Source organism: Neopelma chrysocephalum, unplaced genomic scaffold (assembly GCF_003984885.1).
Source record: "Neopelma chrysocephalum unplaced genomic scaffold, ASM398488v2 Primary Assembly neopelma1_42, whole genome shotgun sequence".
Classification (NCBI taxonomy): Eukaryota; Metazoa; Chordata; class Aves; order Passeriformes; family Pipridae; genus Neopelma; species Neopelma chrysocephalum.
The window spans coordinates 7,563,231-7,580,167 of NW_020897700.1; the positions used below are offsets into that span (position 1 = coordinate 7,563,231).

Here is a 16,937-nt window from a genome sequence, read left to right on the forward strand (position 1 = left end):
ATAGAAGGGTTAGAATGTGTGGAGCTCAGAGCTGGCAATGGCACAATTGAGAGCCTCTGGGTAAGAATCAAGGAACAATCTAATAATGTGGATCTGATCATGGGATTCTGCTGTAGACCTCCCAGACAGGACAGTGATGCCAACGAATTATTCTTGGAGGAAGTAAGGTACACTTCCAAGTCAACTGCCCTTATCCTTATGGGGAGTTCAACTTGCCAGAAATCAGCTGGAAGCATCACACAGCTGGTACAATCCAGGCCATAAGATTCCTAAAAAACCTGCATAACAACTTTCTGGAATAGGTCCTAAGGAAGCCAATTCAGAAAGATGCCCTCCTTGATCCACTGCTCATTGTCAGAGGCTGAAATGATTAATGACTTAACGCATTCTAGGATCAACAGGGGGCTTTTGCAGGCTAGGAAGAGGTAGCTGGACCCATCCTCCCACCATTGCTGCTGAAGGGGTCAATCCCTGGAAGGATGGGAAGAGTCGTGTTTGCCATGCCCTTCATGTGAACTCTTCATGTCTCGCCTGAGCTGTCAGAGACGTTGGGGATTCATGTCATGGCCTGTCAAAGCCCATCCCCATGATAATCCTGAAAGGCGGGAAAAATCTTTTTACCATGCCCCTCACAGGAACTCTGCGCATGCCCAGGAGACGTAACACTATTCCATGGTGGGGCTCCCCGCCCCAGGGAAGTACAAGACGTTCTGGAAGTATATAATAACTCATAACTTATTTGAGTGTGTGAGTTTTCCCTCCCCCACCCCCGGAGGATCAAGACCATCACTTTGGCTGATGGGCAAGGAAACTGCAACTGCCAAGTTTCATTGCTGGACCCTGTGGGCACTGACTATGCATATCTTTCTCTCTCTGTCCTTTCTTTCCCTTTCTCTCTCTTATGCATTTCTTTAAGTGTTATCCTAATGATTGCTATATTGCTATAGATGATAGATATAGATGATAACACCCAAAATGGCAACATACCTGTTTACCTTTGAAACAAAATTCTTCTAAAATAAACCCTACATATATATGTTTTAAAACACCAATTATTCAGTGTTGTTTCACTCTAATCCACCCCAAGGGATTTATTAATAAGAATCTGGGTTACCCTCCCCTTCCCTAGAGCGGGTTGCAACACTCGTCAACAGAGTGGATCTCATGAGCAAAGTGGAGATTGGAGACCGTCTTGGCCACAGCAACCATGAGGGGATCCAGTTTAAAATCTCTGTTGACAGGAGGAAAAGTGCCAGCAAAACCTCAACTCTGGACATGAGGAGAGCAGACTTCAGGTTGCTCAGGGAATTACCAAGTAAGGTCCCCTGGGAAAATGTTTTCGCAGGTGCCGGGATCCATCAGTGCTGGTCACTTTTCAAACATCACCTCCTAAGGGCACAGGAACTGCCAATTCTCAAATGTCGGAAGTCAAGCAGGCAAGGCAGAAGGCTGGCTTCGCTGAGCAGGGATCTTCCATTGGAAATAAGGCAAAAAAGGAAGGTGTATGTCCAGTGGAAACAAGATCAAGTGACATGGGAAGAATTCAGAGATGCTGCTTATTGCTGTAAGGAGAAAATTTGTGCAGCCAAAGCCCAGCTGGAGTTGAAGCTGCCAGAGATGTGAAGAACAATAAAAAGAGTTTTTTCAAATACATTAATGGCAATAGGCAGTATAGAAATATCATCATCCTGTTATAGGATGGAGATGGTCACCTCGGAAACAGGGACAGAGACAAGGCAGGGATGTTTAATGCATTCTTTACTTCTGTCTTCAATTTGGATGAGGGACCAAGGGGGTCTCTAGTGCTCTAGGACCATGACTGTGAGAATGATCAACTCCCAGTCAACCCTGAAATTGTGCAGGATCTGCTGCTCCAGCTGGATCCCTACAAATCTGTGGGGCCTGATGGGATTCATCCCAGAATCCTCAAAGAGCTGGCTGATGTCATCGCACAACCTCTCTCAATGATTTTTGAGTGGTCTTGGGAATCTGGAGAGGTCCCAGCTGACTGGAAGCTGGTGAACGTTGTCCTGATTTTCAAGAAGGGCAAGAAGGAGGACCTCGGAAACTACAGACCTGTCAGTCTCACTTCAGTGCCTGCTAAAGCTCCAGAGAAGATTATTCTGGGAGGTACTGAAAAACATCTGAAAGGCAATGAAGTCATTGGTCACAGCCAGCACAACTTCATGAGAGGAAATCCTGCTTATCAAACCTGGTTTCCTTTTATGATGAAGTAACCCACCCAGTTGATCAAGGGAAGCCAGCTGATGTAACCTTTTTGGATTTCAGGAAAGCATTCAATACTGTCTCTCACAGGATCCTTCTGGACAAAATGTCCAGCACACAGCTGGATAAACACATCATGCAGTGGGTGAGCAATTGGCTCATGGGTGGAGCACAGAGGGTAACAGTGAATGAGGTAACATCAGACTGGTGACCTGTCACTAGTGGGGTTCCACAGGGCTCTATTTTAGGCCCTGTGCTCTTCATCATCTTCATAAATGACTTGGATGCAGGACTGGAAGGGATACTAAGCAAGTTTGCAGATGACACAAAACTGGGAGGAGCTGTTGATTCCCCTTGAAGGCAGGGAGGCCCTGCAGAGAGACCTCAACAAATCAGAGGACTGGGCAATCACCAACCCTGTGAAGTTCAACAAGGTAAAGTGACGGATTCTGCACCTGGGATGGGGCAACCCTGGATCTACGTACAGATTGGGGAATGAGATGCTGGAAAGCAGTGCCACAGAATACATGCATTTCCTTCCTTTTAGTCAGTGCATTTCTCTTGTACTGAGTGCACCCCACAGAGCACAGATTATTTTAGTTGCTTGCTTGCACACCTTTGAGTTTTTTGTTATAGAAACACAAAAACATTATGAAAATAAAAAAGATTGCTCTCATAACATCTCATAAATTAGGACAATCATGGCGGGACATCATGGGCTGAGACTGGATAAGAAAGGGAACTAATGCATTTCTAGTCTCCAGAACTGCTTATTAAGAGCCCTTCTACATTTGTCTGCAAACCTCTGACCTATCCCCTAAGAGCTTTGATTTATCCTTAAGCTAAATTAAACTTTATTGAGTAGTGTAATTCCAGTGATAGTTTGCCTGCGTGTACAAATAGCTCGCAATTCATACACTTAAATCCCAAAGGTCACCATGTTCAAAAGCTCCAAGTAACCTGTTATTTGAGTGACATGTTCATGGAAATGAGTCAGAGGCTAAGACATCCTATCCATGGCTGTCCCTCCTCTACATATAAGTATCTAAGTATTAAGATTAAGAGTGATGGAACCCTCTCTCTCCTCCCCTTGGGCAATGAAATTTTAATTTAAAAATGTAAAGGTGAAAAGGAAAGATATTTAAATGCCTGACTTGTGCATGTAAAGTAGATATGTGATAAATTTAAGAAGATGGGTGTGTTAGTCATTTACCCAGGACCATGGGATGGATTGTCACCAAGCCTGTTGATTACTCTGGTCTGATGTTCTACAAAACAATGTTAACAGGGCATGATAAAACAGGCTGGAATCTCAAGAGAGAGGAATACTTTCAGTTTTTTAATTGAGATGGCTATTCCTTGTCTGAATTTGTTTTACAATAATCCATCAAGTTTCAGAAACTCAACTCAGATATTAACCTGATGGTGTAAAAGCAATTTAATATGAGTTTCTGTAGCTCAGTCTAATCTGAGAGCATACAAAAAAGTATGAAGCTCATTTGAAATTCCATTCCCCTTTAGTCATCCTGGAGATGGAAGAATATGGGGCCAAATGTTGCCAGACTTGTGGGACAGTTTTGCAAATTCACTTCTTAAAGATGAAATAAGTATTTGTGGGTACACTGATTCAGGAACCCGTGCCCACAGAATAGTTAACTTACTGAGAATTTGTGGCTGTACACACAAATTATTTCAATCGCAAAACTCACCAAAAACTTCTGGATAAGCCTGAAAAAGCTATTTAACTGGCACATTAATTTAATTCTTGACCATTACAGTAATACATAGGGATTGAAAAGAAAGAAAGAAACAAACAAAAAACAACCAAACAAAAAAAACAATTTTATGGATTTTCTACCACTATGTATGCTAAATCCCCTTCTCTGAGAAAATTTAATATTTTTAAAGGGATTGTTCAAGGACACAGCAAGACTGAACCAATTGATGGAATTTTCTTTCAGAGTAAGGCTAGGTAATGACAAGTTAGAGGAGCTGTGTTAGAATCACACCTATTCCCCCATAAAATGCTGCTTCCTGCGAGAAAATATAACAGAATCTCTCTTCTAGTCCTGACATCACAATATGTATATTCTTAAGAAAACAAATAAATGTGTGTTTAAACCCCCCAAGTATTTACACATTTTTTTACAGTGTGGAGTTGAAGTTTACTGAGGAACTTCAGGAAAAGAGATTTGATTTTGAGAACCTTAATGACCCATCTATGTAAATAGCACCAATCTTAGCCCCTAGACTAAACCCTAACCTTATGTCCTACTCTGAAAGTGAGTAACAGCAGAAGTTTTTCCTAAAACAGTACAATAAACAGGAGATGTACTGGGATTCTTCTATATTTTCCCTCTCCCATCCAAGTTATGGCAATCACAGTTCAGGTACTCTTCGAGCCATCCTCACGGTTGACACTTGTATTTATTTCCTTTTTTATAATTTTCGCCCATATGAGCTGGGAAATTACTTAACAGAAGACTTTCATCTCTTCATTGTCTGAAAAAGTGCTGCATTACTTTCTAAATTTTCTGCTTTTTACAAACTCCAAGATCCTGTGCTACAAGCAGATAAATTAATAATTCCCTACAGATTTTCTTCACGTGATACAAAATTATGTAAACCTGTGCTGTGCTCTTTCTGTATGCATCCCCTTTGAAAGCTGTGTCTTAGTCACTCCAGCTAGCTTGATGTTTGAAATTTCTCTGTATTTCTGATCATACTTCTTAAAAATCTCCGTACCTCACAGTTCTATGGCATCTCTTTTGAGAAACGATGTCCAACAATTCATTCAGCATTTAAGCTGCATTATGAATTCACAGTATCATAATAATATCCTCTGTTTCATATTCCATTATTTCCAGATAATTCTCGTGTGCTTTTTAGATGGCTGCTACACACCAAGTGGATGTCCTCAGACAGCTACCCACAGGGACTCCAAGGTCTTGTTCAACCCAACCACCTGGACACTTGCCATTTTTAAATTTCAACTGAAATTTCTCATTTATTCTGCTGAGGTTTTTGGGACTGTTTTGCAAGTGCCTGTACCTTCAGCAATTTGCTTTATTGAGAAATTATGTAATCTTACCTGAAATTATGCAATTTACGATACCAAGATTATTGCATGATACAGACCTCACCTTAGATCCATCTGTCATTTTACTGGTAAAATCCCTCCATTGTGAAAACTGACCATTCAATCCTTGTCTTAGTTTTTGGTAGCCAAAGAGAAATTCAACTCTGTTACTTCTCAACAGTTTAAATGTCTTTGAAATTGTTTCTATAGTGTTTTCCAAAGCTCTTTAGAAGGATTTATCAAATGGATGACCCTCAATCACATGTTTATATGCTTAGTGACTGCACTGCATTTCTTCTTTCAATATCCTGGATTATTAATTGCACCTTAAGCATGACAAAATAAGTCATTGGCACTCCAGGCAAGAAGTTTTTGCAGTTACTCAGATTTATACACTCTGAAAGTATGCTTGTACTTACATTTGATACAAAAGGAAGCACTGTGGACACTGGATATTTTAATCTCACGTGCAGATATCTCTGGTACTTGTACCCATATGCCACCTTTAAAGATGAATCAATAGTCATATGAGTTTCACTTCATTAATGGACCTTTTGAACTCAATATTTACATATGATGCCTATACATTTACATGACTTTTTTTATGTTTATGAAAATAAGCAGTGGTTTTCATAGCTCTTACTCAAGCATAAAAGAAACCAACAGCCCCTTGTTCACTGTTCAGAAATAGTTACAATAAGAGGCCCACTCTAGCCTAAGATTATTGTAAGCAGGATTCACTTGAGGCTGTACCCACCAGTACCCTGCTTTTTAGAGCAAGAAACATGTTGGACATATAATGTGTGCAAAAAAAGTAATGATAGAGAATTTTAAAATGAAACATTTTAGTATTTTCTATATACAGACTATAATTACTCAATACATCTATTTGAATTAAATTGTGTTAAACAAACAAAAAATGTTATTCCGGACTGAAAATAGCAGAGCTGGTGACATGGTGAAGCATTTCAAAGTACCATTATTACAGAAGGAACAGTGATGGAAGGATGAAAAATCCATAATAAAGAGCAAGAGAGAATAGTAAACATTGCCTGCTTTTAAAGTTAAAATTTCCTGAGATCCTGAGCTGATGAAAGAAAGCAAACCTTTGAATATCTGCACCAACAGAGCCTTCACATTCACAGACCATATTACAGTTGGGTACGGCAGAGATTTAGGCCACTGTTCAACAGTATCTGTTGATTTTCCACAGTTAATGAAAATGAAAAGAAAGAACTTCCTTTTTGTTAGTGATGGTTCAACACTTGCACTTTACATTTAGTAGGTATGAGATACTGTCATTTTGTTTTATGAGTGCATATGAAATTCAACAGTAGTTCCTGATGATGCATATTAACACATAAGCTTGTCAAGGCTAAATTGTGTGGTCCTTCACAACAGAGAATAAAGTTTATGATACAATATAAAAAGTGTTGATTGGATATGCAGAACTGCAAGCACCATCTGGTTGCCTTGTTTGTCTAACCTCATGGGTTTGTCACTACAGTTGCTAATTACATATGGTATTTTCATGATAGGTCACTTCTGCCTCAGAATTCATATGGGCATATTCCAGTTTATATCTACTTAAGCTCCAGAATTACGATTGACTTAAATTTTTCTCTTTCTATATTGTTTTTTGTAGTGTTCCCAGAATTATTCTTTTTTATTTTGGATGGTTATTATCTGTTCAAAGACAGTTTTTAAATTAAATTCTGTGGATAGTTTAATTAAAATATGTTCTGTCATGCATGCCAGTAACACTATAGGCTTAAAGTAAAAACAATCCTAAATAGAGACCTGCTTCTCATTTACACGAATATAAGTTATTTACACAAATAATAAGTTAATGAAGTGAGATGTAACCCTCATTCATTCAGTATATCAACACAAAGACACTCGTGTAATTTTCTTTTTATTTTGTGAGTTATTTAATTATTTGTCCCCATTTTCAGCATAACATTGTTGGGTGTTTCTAGGCTGTAAATTGAACTATTCAAACTTTTTTCAACAAATGTCTAGGTGCAGATGTTTAACTCTACTCCCAGAACAGCAGGCTGTCATACCAAAGAGGAAATAACAATTGGAACTGACCACTGTTTTCCCAACTGAAACATATAAATGTATCATTTAGAAATGCCAGGAAGAATCCAATGCTGTCATGAAGGAATCTCAAACACCAGACTAAAAGAACTACCAAAAATAAAACAAATTACCCTGGTTAAAAGCCACTGACCCTCCTCCTATGAATAGATTCACAAACTGGGAATGCATGTAGTTGCTTTCCAAAAACTATACAAGACAAGGATCTAGACTACAAGGAGCAAATAGGAGAATAAGGTTTTTTGTCATTCATAAAGGGCAAATTGAACCTTTGTTCATGTGGATGACAGGAAGCAGTGCTTCAGCTCTGCACCCTTTTCCTTTATAAGTGCAATTGAATATGCTATCTATTTCCACTGTGTCTAAGTATGAAGCTGAAATACAGTACTGCCTCTGCATACAGAAAACCTCCTGAGAGTATTAGTAGTTCCTCTAGATCAAGTGCTGCATGTCACTGCAGTTGAACTCTCTTTATTATGCTGAAAAAAGAGATTGTCTGCATCAGGCAAGAAATTTTTTTTATTTATTTCAAATTAATATTCATTTCCTCCACCAGAGATCTAAAATAAACCAGGAGAAAATAATATTCACTTTCCTTCTAACATTTACTCATTTATAAACGGTTCTGTGACACCTGCACATGTTCGGACCAACTTGCTCTCTCATGCAATGAATGCCACTGCTAAAGCAAATGATAGAAATAAATGTTCTGGAAGCTGAAAGTCAGTAAATTTGAATGATCCCGAGTTCTTATGGGCTTCCATAACTGACTCATACATGCATCCAGTAACTTGGGTTGGTGTAGGGGTGTCAGTTTTGAATAGAATATGTCTTTTTCACTGCAAAGAATCATTAAGTTTTTTGCTACATGGTCAAGGCACCATTACCACAATTATCTTTAGTTTCAGGGTTTGTATTTCGAATAACATATATGGGAAATAAATGTTTAAGACAAGTGGTTCAACAAGCAGCAAGGAACTTAGTCATTTAGGAATTGGGCACGTTTGAATCTACCATGTCCATCTGAATGGATGTCTTCAGGAGCTTTGTACCACACTGACTTCAGGGACTCCAGCCCACAGCCTCTTAGACTTAGTTGTTTTCAAAGCTTTACTCTCTACATGGTTTCTAGAGGGGAAAAAAAAAGAAAAAAAAAGACCACAAATATCAAATAGTGCATTGTGAGAAATCAAACTTAAAATTTGTTCACCTTTTTAAACATAAAAGGAAAGAGGTTGTGATTTTTGCTCAATTATCCAAGACTAGAGGAATTAAAGCCTGAAAATTTTAAAAAATAACAAAAGTAATAAAAATAGAAGTTATTTTACAGCTTAACAGCATGAGCAGGAATATTTTCCATTTAATTATCACTTCTGGAGAGATGAACAGAGCAAAGCTTTCACAGGAAGAAAGTTATCAAGCTGTACACTAGAAGTGAAGAATCTACCTGAGCTCAGGAGAGTATGCTGTGGCTGAACTTGGCGACAGAAGAATTCTACAAGCAACAAATATTCTTGTTTTGAATTAAATATACTCATGTAACCAGGTCTGATGTTCTGATGGTAAGGTGTGTAAGGAATATGGAAGAGAAGTTCAGGAGAAGGATCAATTTTTGCCTCACTAAGCAGAGCACCAAGCCCAGGGTTTTGTTCCCCAGATCTTTATTCTTGAGTCAGATATTATTTTTACAGAAATAAGTTTGGCTATTTTTAAAGAGTGTAAGAAAAAATAGTTCTACTGAGGAAAAAAATAAAATGCTAGATGCTAGATAATATTGTGTCCTTGACATTTCATAGATTCACAGAATTCTTAGGGTTGTAAGGAGATCATCTACTCCAACCCCACTGCCAAGACAAGGTCACCTAGAGCAGGTTACACAGAATTGTGTCCAGCTGGGTTTTGAATGTCTCCAGAGAGGCCTCCCCAGGCAGCCTGTTCCAGTGCTCTACCACCCTCAATGTAAAGAAGTTCTCACTCATGTTGAGGTGAAACTTCTTGTGGTTTAGTTTATGGCCATTGCTCCTTGTCCTGTCGCTGGGCACCACTGAAAAGAGTCTGGTACCATCCTCTTGACACCCACCTTTGAGGTATTTATATACATCAATGAGATCCATTTAGTGTTCTCTTCTCTATACTAAACAGGCCGAGCTCCCACAGTCTCTCCTCATAAGAGAGCTGCTCCAGACCCCCAGTTGTATTTGTGGCCCTCCACTAGACCCTTTCCAGTAGCTCCTTGTCTTTCTTGCACCGAGGAGCCCAGGATTGGACACAGAGTGGTCTAGGTATTGCTGAGTAGAGGCAAAGCATCACTCTCTCTACTTGCTGGCTGCACTCTTCCCAATACACCCCAATTCTCCAGCCTATCAAGGTCCCACTGAATGGCAGCAACACCTTCAGGGATATCAGTAACTCCCCCCAGTTTCATATAATCAGCAAACTTGCCGAGGGTACATTCTACCCTTTCATTCAGGTCACTGACAAACAAGTTGAATAAGACTGTACCCAGTATTGATCCCTGGGGAAAACCACTGACTACAGGCCTCCAAATGGATTCTACTCCACTGATTGCCACACCCTAAGCTTTGCCATTCAGGCAGTTCTTGATCCATGTCACTGTCTACTCATCAAACCCACATTTCATGAGCTTACCTACAAGGATATTGTGGGAGACGCTGTCAAAAGCCTTGCTGAAGGCGACATAGGTAACATCTACTGCTCTCCCCTCATTGACCCATCCTGCCATGTCATCATGGAAGGCTACCAGATCAGCCAAGCATAATTTTCCCTTGGTGAATCCATGCTGACTACTCCTGATGACCTCTTTTCTAGATGAGCATATAGTACGTCTCAAACCGGCTACTGCTGCACATACCTGCCCTCCACTGTGAGATTGCTCTCTGTTCACTTCCTGAATAACACTGTTTCTCAACATCTCCTAGTTTTATTCCATCTGCTGCTCTTTCAAAATGTGAAACTAAATTTTACAAATCTAAGTATTACCACATAATATTATCTTTGAAGTGTATAAGGTACCTTTTATATGAAAGAAACACAGACAAAGCAAAAAAAACCCTCTCTTTGAGTGCCTCTTGGGGATCCCAAGTTAGCATACCAGGAAGCTGACAAACTAATCCATGAAAGAAATAAATATCTTTCATTCCTGTTGATGAGGACACATATCACATACCATAGAAACAGGTTGCTTTGACTGCTATGCCAAGTGATGAAAACAGTTTCAAAAAATAAGTCTAAACTGTGGATCCTGAAGCTTGTTCCCATCTACCAGAACTCAGTGCCTTTGTATCACAAGCAGAGGCATGTGAAAAAAGTAAAATGATGAGCAGGTAATAGTATATAGAAAAGAAACACAAAAAAAGAAACACGAGAGGTGGAACAGAGAGAAAAATGTTGGACAGACCTGAAAAACAATTATATTTAAAAAATGGATTGTAATTGATGAAGGAGACTTTTTATTTCTTCCTTTTTATCTCCGACTTTTGGAAAAAAAATATAATCTTATTTCTTGCTTCTTCTCCATCTAAACAGCAGAACAAATGCCTGTAGTCTCAAAACATCTGATACTCTCTGCCTTCAATGTAGACCAGAAGCATTCATTTTTAAAATTAAATGCAATAAGAAGATATAAAAATTTCAGATGCATTAAAGAGCAAGCTATCATGGACCAGCTATAAAATAAGAATGGGAAGTATGTCTAAAAGTATCAATGAAGAGCATTTACTGAGACATTTCAAAATCACTACCTTCTCTTAGAAACTGCCAATTTCCCAGGACCCAAACTTTTCACAGGAAAATTCTACATTTATTAACCTTTCATTGAGTCTCCTGGTTCCAGTAAGAAAATTCTGCTTGACTATCAGAAACAGAATCGGTAACCAGAGGAGCTTTTCCCTAGAAGAAAGGTTACTACTTCTTCATAAGAGCCTTGGTCAGAGTAGCTGAGAGGTACACTCCTTACGGCTCTCACCTGACACAGTATCAAAGAGTTTCACTACATGAGACAACACATCCTCTAAGAGGAATAGATACAGTTGTGAGCCTAGAGGCTGAAGACAGAAAACAGCCTGTCAGGGATTAGAATTCAATCCACATCTTAATCATTATTTACATGTAAGTGTAGGCCTAGAGTTAGCAATTTACTTGAAACTACTTTGATGCTATGATGCAATGAGTCTGCACAGAGCAGCGTCAAGATCCAAATTTGAGCATGAAAACCATACATCCCAAGTGACAGCATCCTGCTTACAGTTACAAAGCTGGCTCCTGGAACATCCTCCACCTACCCTGAGTGCACATCCCCTGTATCTATTTTGTCATTGGGTCCCTGATTTCTTTAAAAGGCAATAACAAAAAAATTGACTACTTTTCGAAAACTTTAATTACCAGGGAAATCTAACATGCCAAAAAGGTAGTGAGTCTGGCAATGGGTAACATTTCTATATCATATTTGCCTGGAAAATATATTACTAATTCTAGTTAAATAATTTATGTCCTTGTATCATGCTACATGTAACAAAACAGCTGGTAAGATATCTACAATACTTACTAATTCTATCAGAAAACAACACACAATCTAAAGCCTGGCAAACATTTACTGGTTAGGGCTTCATTTTTATAGAAAATACTCTGCAATGTTTACATTCAGTGCCATTAAACCAGAGTATATATGCCAAGGTAAGAGAAGATTATTTACATTAAAATGTAGGTTTTAAATGAGACCTTGTTCTGTCAGTATGATATCACAGAATCAGAGAATTATTTGGGTTGGAAGGGACCTTAAAGATCATCTAGTTCCAACCCCCTGCCATGGGCAAGGACACCTTTTACTAGACGAGAGATATCTCTGAATTTTAAACTGTATAGTATTATTGTGGGCAACATTTCATTCTAGTTAAGAAAATTGAAATTAAAACCATTGCAAATAGTGAATGAGAGCAGTTGAATACTTTAATTTCTCATTTTTTCTTGTAGTGAAGTATGTTATGATTTGATATTATACAGAACTTCAGACATAGTAAAAGCCCCACTTTTACAGGAGAAAGGACGCACATGCCTTCATACATATATTGATACAGCTGTACCTCTGTTTTTAAAAGTCTTATAATTCCTTGCATGAAGTGGGAATTTTCTTATCCAAGTAGTGAAAAGGAAGATCAATTTACATTGTAAGTAGTGAAAGCAAAGATACAGCAAAGATACATATTTGTTTATTCAGAGATTACGCTTCAAAAGAGTTTTTTAATTATTTTTTTTATTTATTTTTTAATTATTAAATGGTTTCCCCTTCATGACACAGTCCAGAACATTGGAGTCAAAAGAAGTCCAATCTGGGACAAATTAGACACCCTTTTCTGTTTTCCAGCCCTTCAAACTCTGTTCCTCAGGCACTCTTTCATCGTTGAGGGGAAGGGCAGAGAGGAGGGAAGGAAAAGCAATACTAAGTTTTCCCTTTACATTTTCACAGAAAATCAGCCACCGTTTACATTAGAAGAGACTCTGATCTTTGCAGAATGGTGTATGGGACAAGGGAATGTAATATGCAAGTTCTTCACTCATAAGTAAGTGCAATCCCATTGACTTCAGACAAGGTGCTGCATTTGAAGCAAAAGGATTTTTCAAGTAATTCAAAAGGCACACAGCATATGTTGGTATTTCTGCTCACCTCCAGAAGGAATATTTTCCCTTTTTAGTGTAGCTGCACAGCATGAAATAAGTCTTCTTTGCACTGCTCTGCAGAGATGCACTATTTTCAGCTTACGTAAACCAGGACTTCTTGTACTCTTGACTGTGTGTGCCCTAACAGCCTTTCATGTCTAAGGTTTAAGTATTGTAAGAGCAAGGTAGGTATGGTGGACTGAAAATGAAAGGATGTTCAGTTATTTAAAAATTACACACCTTGTACTTCTGTTAAAAAAAAAAAAGAAAAGAAAAAATGTTTTAAGGCACTTCTGCTTGCAATATGGGTAAAAATCTTTTAAAATTGTTCCAAAAACACCCTATCTTTACTCCTTATTCTTATATTCTCAAGTGCATATGAAAGCACCTTTTATCTTTTTCACCTCCCACTGAAAAATAAAAAAAAAATTGAGAGGGTGAAAGACAAAGAACACTACACTATTTTGTTTTACATTCATAAAAATGGTCCTTTTTTAAGAAATTTACTTTCAAGTTTTCACCCTAAGAGTTGCTACCCATTCTAGTTACTACCCAGAATTTATGTCACACAATTTTTTAAAGTGACATTTGGGTGTCCTCATAGATGAAAACTTCACCTTGCCATTCCACTATTTAGAAGATATTCCACTGTTTAGAAAAGATTACAGTCCAGCATATTATATAATTAATCTACAATTAACCAAACTGTCCGGACATTTTTGGACACTTGAAGATAAAGTGGTTTTATTCACATTCAATTTATGATGTTTGTCTGTGGCAGCTGCCACCTTTTCAGAGGATTCAGTAAGGTACAAATATTTTTGGACTATCCAATCCAATACAGAAAATCGTTTGAGCAAATAAATATTTCTTCCTGTTCTCACAAGTCTTTCTTTTTTGGTGTTACAGTTTTTTAAATGTTAAAAACTTTAATTAACACAAAATCTAAACTTTAATACCTAAACTAGGTAATAATCTGAGAATGTGTGGTGATTATGGCAGAAGTATTATGACTAAGATAAAGTATAAGTATTAATTCAATTCCCATCATATTACACAGTCCCCAATATGAAATATTTATAAAGATGCATTATGTATAAATCTGTCCATATTCATAAACGTCCATACCATTCTGTAAACTATTGTTACATATTGTTTGTTTATTTGAAGTTTAACAGGTCTATCAGAGGGTACAGATATTGCTGGTTTGTTTCTTTTTTACTATCTTTTTCTATCAGGAATAAAATAAAAAAAAAAATAAAAAACAACCAAATACAGGGTCTTTAACATTCCAGGAATAAGCAAAACCATTGGATAACATTATCTTTTATACAACAGGAGTCCTTGAGGCTTTTCAACATTAAAAAAAAATCACTACTTTTCTAGTCAAATGATGGAATATTCATCATGGTAACAACTGCATTTTCTATTACATAGAGAGCAGCATATGGTAAATATTTAGACAAGATATTCAGCCAGATGCACACCGACATTCGCTAATAAAGGCTAAATTAACACAGCATCTGCTGAGAGCATTGCCCAGCATGCCAGGCTTATGTCAGGCAGAATATGAAATAGTACTGCAGGATCCAAGCTAATCTATGATCTATCCAGCCATGTATTGGTCCCAGCTTTCAAAACGGCAGTAAGTTGAAATGGCACATACTACCAAGGATCAGAGAACAGCTTAGAAGCTGCTGTGGTCTGATGTCACAGGCAAGGAATGTACTCAAGACCCTAATCTGCACTAGCAAAGCAGCTAAAAACAGGGTATGGCACAGCTCACCGTGAAAGTTATTTCTCTCCTATAAATGAAAAGGATGTTGATAATTAAGGCTTGACTAGATAGTCCAAATTTTCTACAACAAAAACATACACAAAAATTTAAAAATGTTGGAAGCAGTTTGATGAGAATTTTTTTTTAATGGAAGACAAAAAGAATGATTTTTTGATACTGACAGCCTAAGAAAAACATCACTTGATTCAAGATAGTAAACAGAGTGCTCTGGCCTATAATGATTTTTACCAATTGTTTTTGTAAAAATTTAAACCTCGAATGATTTTTTTAGTTCATAAATATATCCTAAACATCATCTCTGCTAGAGAGATGAGTTCATCCATCTTTCTGTTTTCAAATTTAGGACTTGTATGAGATTGTATGTGCTATTAAAAATTGTCACTAAAACATTTCTTGCCCTTCACTATTGCTCTGCTTTTCATTTGTCCTGATCTGATTTAAAGGAAAACAATTCAAACATAAGATATCACAGGTTGAAAGGAACCACAAGATGCCTGTATGTCAACAACTTGCTCAGAGTAGGGATAGCTATGGGATCAAGTTAGGATGCTCAGGGCCTTATCTAGTCTGGTCTTGAAAATTTTCAAGAATGGGTACAGCACAAACTGCTCCACTACATGACTATTCTCTTGGAGAAAAAGTTTCTCTTCTCTTGTAGTACTTTATGTCTGCTGCCTCCTGTCCTCACACATGATGAAGATTCTAACTCCATCTTCTTGATAACCCCTCCATGGGTACTTTGTGGCTGCTGTTAGATCCTCCCAAAGCCATCTCTTCTCTGAGCTGAGGGAGTCCCCATCCCTCAGCCTCTCTTCATGGGGCAAATTCTCTTATCACCATCTGTCCCAGTGGCCCCTTGCTGAATTCACTCACATTTTAGGTCTCTTATGCTCTATGGCCCAAAATTGGATGTGGTATGTTTTAACGAGCACCATGTAAAAGGGGATAGATAATCCCTTCCCTCCAGATGCTGGCCATGATCCTTATACAGCCCAGGAGGTTGCTGGCTTTGTCTGCAACCAGTACAAATGCACGCTGACATTCAGCTCACTGCACTGGAGCCTTTTGCACACAGCAGGTCCCCAGCATGGCAGTCCTCAAGCTGTAGCACCACAAGGGACTTTTTCTTACCAGACATGGGACTTTTGCATCTGTTCTTATTGAATTTCATGAGATTACTGGTTGTCTGTTCTTATAGTTTTTCTAGGTCCTTCTGGATGATAGTGTTGCCCATGGTCATATCAACTGCTGACCCCAATTCACTCCTATCTGCATATTTCATGGGTGCACTACAGCACTTCCTTCATTCACTGAGATGTTAAACAGAAGAGATAATAGTATAAACCCATTAGTATTCCACCTCCAGGCGGAGTGCAACCTGTTGACCACCACATTCTGAGTCCACTCATCCGGAATGTTGTCTACCTGGTTGACTACATTTTATCCACTCATAAAGACCTAACACACATACAAGAATATTGCAGAAGACAATATCAAAAGCCATGGTGAAGACAAGATAAATGACATTCACTGCTTTTCTCCACATTAGTTAGGCCAGTCATTTCAACCTAGAAGGCAATGAGACTCATCAAACATTATGTGCCTTGAGTTTCATAGCATCAATATAGGCAAGATTTGTAAATTCCTCCTCTGTAGCATCTTCTTACCTCCTCTGTATTATTATTAAGTCACAAGGATCTCCTGATAAATCTAACTTGTTTGCTTCATTACCAGGATGGAATCATTCTTCAGTTTGAAGGAAAAAGCCTTTAAAAGTCTCCTATCTTTCCCTAAATCCTCTATGCTTCAGAATTGACTCCCCATGGGATTACACCTATCATGTCCCTGATTAAGCTAAAGTCTGTTCTCCTGAAATCCAGGGTCAATACTCTGGCACCCTTCTTCCTCATTCCCCTCAGGATCTTGTACTCCACCATTTCTTGGTCAATACAGCCAAGGTTACCACTGATAAACACATCCCTGACAGGTTCTTTCCTATTAGTGAATACAACATTGAGATATGCATCAACTCTGGGTGGTGCAGGAGGTGCCAAGAGC

The 16,937-nt window shown here is 38.3% G+C and overlaps 1 long non-coding RNA gene across 1 annotated transcript; it reads right to left on the reverse strand.

The window, feature by feature from the left end:
- Nucleotides 1–8,077: 8,077 nt before the first annotated feature.
- LOC113964379 lies at nt 8,078–13,307 on the reverse strand. Its single transcript, XR_003533175.1, has 3 exons — nt 13,089–13,307; nt 11,337–11,472; nt 8,078–8,536 (listed from the first exon to the last, which is right to left on the reverse strand). It is a non-coding gene; the product is annotated as an uncharacterized LOC113964379 (long non-coding RNA).
- Nucleotides 13,308–16,937: the final 3,630 nt, after the last annotated feature.